The 5,692-nt window shown below is 39.2% G+C and overlaps 1 protein-coding gene across 1 annotated transcript in view; it reads right to left on the bottom strand.

The window, feature by feature from the left end:
• The window catches only part of LOC105359104 (uncharacterized), a 33,750-nt gene extending 32,611 nt beyond the window's left edge, over nucleotides 1-1,139 (bottom strand). Inside the window, 1 exon segment of the mRNA XM_011495585.1 lies at nucleotides 930-1,139. The gene's annotated coding sequence lies outside the window, so the exon portion shown is untranslated.
• Nucleotides 1,140-5,692: the final 4,553 nt, after the last annotated feature.

Here is a 5,692-nt window from a genome sequence, read left to right as displayed (position 1 = left end):
TTTCGACCAAATACTCGTGAGACTTTCGCTAAACCGTAACACCTCGTCAAACGAGGCCCTAATCCAGCACCAACTATCCCACCCGCGCATCACAGACTTACCAATTTCCTTTCCCACTCCCCCATATACATAAATACGTATATATACATATATATATAAGTACATGATATCGTCACGAGACAAAAAAATCGTCTATTAAAACTTACACTTTTTTTATAAATACCACGAGTGCCACCGAGAATCGTTGTATCCGTTATTTTCAATACTTTTCCGGGTTTTTTCTTTTTTTGAAAAAGCTTCGTCAACCATTTCTTATAAACTATGAGCTCTTGCTTGTTTTCCTTTTTTTTTTTGCAATTTTATGCCTCCGTAACTTCGCGTTTATACACCGAACACCCTGACGGCAAACCAATACATGTTCGGGCACGGCGCCGCCGCGTCACATCGCGTTCGAACGCAGGAAGGAGCCAAATGAGCAATTTAATGAGGAAGTACAGTCGAGGAACAAGCGAAAGCATACGAGTGTTGACAGTGGGTGACGACGAAGGACCTTAAGACTACCGGATTAATAATCATTGACTCTGCGATGATCGCATTTCGCTAAGCTCGCTCGCCAAGTCAGCTGGATAAAGAGGGAATAGCGCGACACTTGGACCGAGGTACGGAAAATGCAAGGATGAATGGAGCGAACGATGTGTTGTTCGATCAAGTTCATCGAAAAAACATTTCCCTAATTTCGTCACGATTTAAGGAGGCTACATCGGGCTGCATCGGGCTGCATCAAATCGGAACGTTTGCCAAAATTATAAGACCTTCGCTCTCGGGGCAACGGCTGTCATTGTTTACCATAAAATCTTAAACGAAATATTAAGGAAATACCGAGATTCCAGGTGCAAGAGCCGGAAGTAAAAGAGGGCGTTGAAACTTACACAGAGATCCTCTTGTACTAGCGTTTCCTCTGGGACGGCTGACGTCGAGGCTGCTCCGTTCGTCCGCGTGCAAATCCCTCAGGTACGCGGCTCGTCGTGACTCTAAGTGCGCCGGTCGCCGAACGCTCGGAGACTGCGACGGAGAGAAGCGAGCGGCCCGGCGTGCGACGGGACACTGCGGGCGTTCGCGCGGATAGCGGGTGGCCGCGCCGCTGGCAGCCCCTCTCTCTCTCTCTCTCTCTCTCTCTCTCTCTCTCTCTCCAATCTCTCTGAATCTCTCTCAATCTCCCTATCTCCCTCAAACTCTCTCACTCTCTCTCTCTCTCTCTCTCTCTCCACCTCCCTCCCTTCTACCGTCCCTCGTCAACGCGCACGGCTACGGGACGATCACAGCGGGCGGCATCGGCCCGGGACCCGCGTATCGGCGCGACTGCAGCGGGAAATGGGCGCACGTGTGCACCTCGGGGTCGGCCTCTCTATGTGACTCGGGATCGGCCACACACAGTCGCGTGCGCCTCTTGCCTGCGTCGCCATCGTTGCTGTTGCCGTCACCGCCGCCACCGCCACCGCCGTCACCGCCGCCACCGCCACCGCCGCCGCCGCCGCCACCACCGCTGTCGGAGCCTGAGCCTGAGCCTGAGCCGCCATCGGTGCCGAGGGGAGCCGGACAAGAGAGAGAGAGAGAGAGAGAGAGAGAGGAACGGTCGGGGACCTCACGGCAGCCGAGGCTGGATACAGGCAGGCGACTCGCGCCGATTAATGGCCATTCTTTGGGCCGTTTCGGCCGGCCCGGTAACCGGCCCGCGCTCCCTCGGCAACGCCCGTCTCCAAGGGAGAAGGGCCACGTCTCTCGGTCCTTTCCCCATCCTTGCGATACAAAGAAATTCTAAAATCCGCGATCCGTCAACAGTACGATCCGAGGAATTGGAAGGTCCCGCTTCGGGGATTCCGTCCTGCCCCGCCGTTGCCTGAGTCGGAATTTATTTGTAACATGAACGCGCCTTGGCGACGCGTTTTCTCTCTCCAAATCTCTCGCTGCCTCCGACTAGCGTCTAGAGCAAGGGAATTGAGACAGAAATAACGCTTGCGAGAAAGCCATTTAATTGCCCGATCTCATGACTCGACTATGCAATTAATCAATTAAGTTTCGCCTCTTAAATTCTCCCAATAGCAAAAAAGTAACTTCCTTTTAATCTATCGATGCCCCTCCTCAGTCCTCGATCCCAGCTTTTGTCTTGTTCGTGCCGGACGATTCTTCGCCGCCGCTGCCGCTGCCGCCGCCGCCGTCACTCCCCTTCCGCCACCCCGTCCCGAAGCAAAACCAGCCACCCAACCACCCCACCACCCATGCGTCAACGCTTCCGAGAAAAGCTTTTATGATCGATGAAACTTACAGCTACAATCGAATACTGTCATTGCAATTTACATGCGCCACTGAAATCCCATCGCTTATAAATAATATTTCTTGTATAGGGCAAGCACTCTCATGATATCGTATAGTACGTTAAGTACTATTTCTGTTCTCATCGCCCATTAGTTAATTCGATGAAAATTTGAACATCTACAATCAATGTAGTTATTGTCACTTCGTAAAATTAAATATTCAAATGTAGAGAGTCGTTTCGTTATTATTCGAATATAGTATTTTACAATGTTTATATTCGAGTTAAATCGTTGCAGCAAAAAAGCATCGAAATTCATTTGTCAATTTCCTTCAATAAGTGAATATTATAGTGACTTATGTTTAAGAAATTATTATAGACTCAGTGGTGAATTGAGTGAGGAATGACCGAGGATAAACAACAATACATTTATTTCAATTTGACTCGTTTAATATAGTTTGGGAAAAAATCCATGTAAAATTAAGACAAATAATTAAGCCATAAAGAATTACTTACAATATGAATAAAAAAAGACATATATCATGTGATATTATAATTATATTAAATTTTTAATGTAATTTTATGTAATGATATGTTTAAAATGTTAAACAGATTCGTTTTATCTCTTGTACTATTAATTCTAAAACAAATAATTAAGTTGTTGTGTTGATGGTGTTGGATATTAAATATATAACGATACATGTCAATAAATTTTAAGCTTTTGTCTAGTTATACATGAATTATTAATTATAAAAATTTTTTTTCTTATTACTATTAAAATATTACTAATAAACATCGTTCGTGGCCTATGTTTTTTTAATCAACTCTCAACAATATTGTTTACAAACCAATTTATCATAAAATATTATTTAAATAAGCTTTTTAAAACATGATTTTCAATATCGTATTGTAGAATTTTAATATATAGTAAGTTTTATAAATTTTGTAATTTATATAAATATTGTCACACGTGTATTATCATAAATTGATCAATAAGTTGGAATAAATGGAATTTAATATTCGTAAATAATTATTAGTATAGCAATGATCTTCTAGTATTGTTTATAAATATTAATATATTCTTTTTGTATAAATATTATAGCAAATTTGAAATGCATCTGTAACGACGCAGATATTATAGTCTTTAGATCGAAATTCAGTTTAGAAAGACGGAAATTTAATCCAATACAAGAGACTGAAATTTCAGTATTTTGTACATTTTGTAGTTTTTTCTTTTATTGTTTCTATTGTTTTTTTTTTTTTTTGGTTTTTTTTTGGTTTTTTTTTGGCTTTCCAATGAATTTAAATTCAAAGAATTTAAGATATATTTTAAAGACTTAACAATGTACAAGTTTATACTAGTGATAGATACAAGCCTCTATCTAATTACATCAAGAAATTTCTTCAGCGACGATAATGATCAATGATTACTTACGCTTTATTAGTTTCGTTATAATTTGCTACCGTTTATTAACAAGCTTATCACCTTGAAAGATATTCTAATTGAAAGAAGCATTCTTATGTTATGAAGACTTATTATCCTCTAATAAAGATTTCCAATTTTTATACGATTACATAAAAAGAAAATAATAATAAGAAAAACTTTTGGAAAATGATTTTCTGAACTGTCGTATCGAAAGTCTGTGATCTTAATCTTAATATCATTGAATACTAAATCATAATTAACATCTTTTAGTATTGTCTAATCCTCTACGTATTCCTATATTATCACACTCATCATGCTCTATATGCTCCATCACTGTACTTTTAGATATCTAATGCAGATATTCTTGAGTTTACATTAGCGTCTTAATAAATTATCTCGTCGCAAGAGCATTGGATATTTCATAAATCCATGTATAAATTTATTGTATTAAATAATCGAACAAGTCTTATTAAATATTTACTTGGACAAATTGAAAGTACAAATAGGCTTTAAAAGAAAGTAAGGCTATATTTTTGTCCTTTATTTTTAGAAGTTATTAATACGATTGTACAAGGACAAAATCAAGTATTCCTAATCGGGGAAAAAAGAATAAATTAAAATTCCTATGACACTATTGCTTACTTATTAAAGTATTTATAATCATGGGTACGGAAGGATGATTGCATCAGTTGCGCTAAATTTTTGTAATAATCCAACAGCTGGTGTTGACTCTATGACCATTATGGGAATGGCAGTCAAGATCACAGGGTCAAAAAAGTTAGTCCCTTTTATCTGACAAATCCTAGAGACGTATAGAAAATAAGTTTTAAGAATAGAGAGACCTTGGAGCGATTGTGATTCTTACAATTGCAATTTCTGTAGCTAGTTTTTCGCAGCGGCGGCTAGAAAGAAGGATGGAAAAAAGAAAGGAAGGGATCAACGCGCGAGCGCCCGCAAAGGAAACACGTGCCCAACTACCCGAAGCTGCTTACGGACCCCCCAAGAGTTTACGCGAGCCTCGCTACCAACGACAGCGGCAACCCGATGACCAGCCCCGCACACTTTCGCAGTCCTATATCGTCGCCCGGACCTACCGCCCAACCTCACCCTACTCGCCTCGCCATCACAACACTCACCGTATTTCAATGCGCGACAAATCTCTCTCTCTCTCTCACTTGCATTGTTTTCATCTGCGTCTGGCGCGCATCCCGCTAATTGATGTCATTACACGCTCACCATAGAGGATTAACAAGGTCCGGCTTATATCTCTATGTATCTCTTCGATATTGCAAATGTCTCATTGAATTTAATAACATTCATGCATATAATGTGCAACACCTAACTTTTGCATACTTCTATAATCTTTCCAAATGGTCATTTTTCTTTTTCGTTTCCAATAATAAATTAGTCATCGTGATAAATTGAAACCAAACCTTTAAACTCAATACTCAAACTGTACTTTGCACTTTACGGATTTTAAAAAAATTTTCATATCAGGAATATCAACAATGTAAATTATATTTGATTTATCTGGATAAGATAGCAAAGAATCAGAAATAAGTTGAATCTCCGGATATTTTAGGCAAACCTTTTCTTCGTTGTGTCTCACAATTCATTCCAATAATAATTTAAATATCATTCCTTGGCTGATTTAGCTACATTAATAAAATGATGCCGAAATCAGTTCATTTGTGACGCACGAATAGCGAATGCCGAAGAATTTAATGATGTAAAAAACTTGTGCAATATATTTTTAATTTATAACTACTATATTGTGACATACAAAAAAAAACTAAGAAAATATACTTGCAATTATTAAATGCACTTTCTATAATATAAAGTAGGTATAATGTATTATACAAGTTTTTATAAATTTTTACATATCATTTGTAATGGATGAAATGCTAACTTCCACCTCTAATTTCATCTTATTACACCAATAATTAGATTTTTAT

This window comes from Ceratosolen solmsi, unplaced genomic scaffold (assembly GCF_000503995.2).
Source record: "Ceratosolen solmsi marchali unplaced genomic scaffold, CerSol_1.0 scaffold1, whole genome shotgun sequence".
Lineage (NCBI taxonomy): Eukaryota > Metazoa > Arthropoda > Insecta > Hymenoptera > Agaonidae > Ceratosolen > Ceratosolen solmsi.
This window is presented reverse-complemented; position numbering and strand designations above follow the sequence as displayed.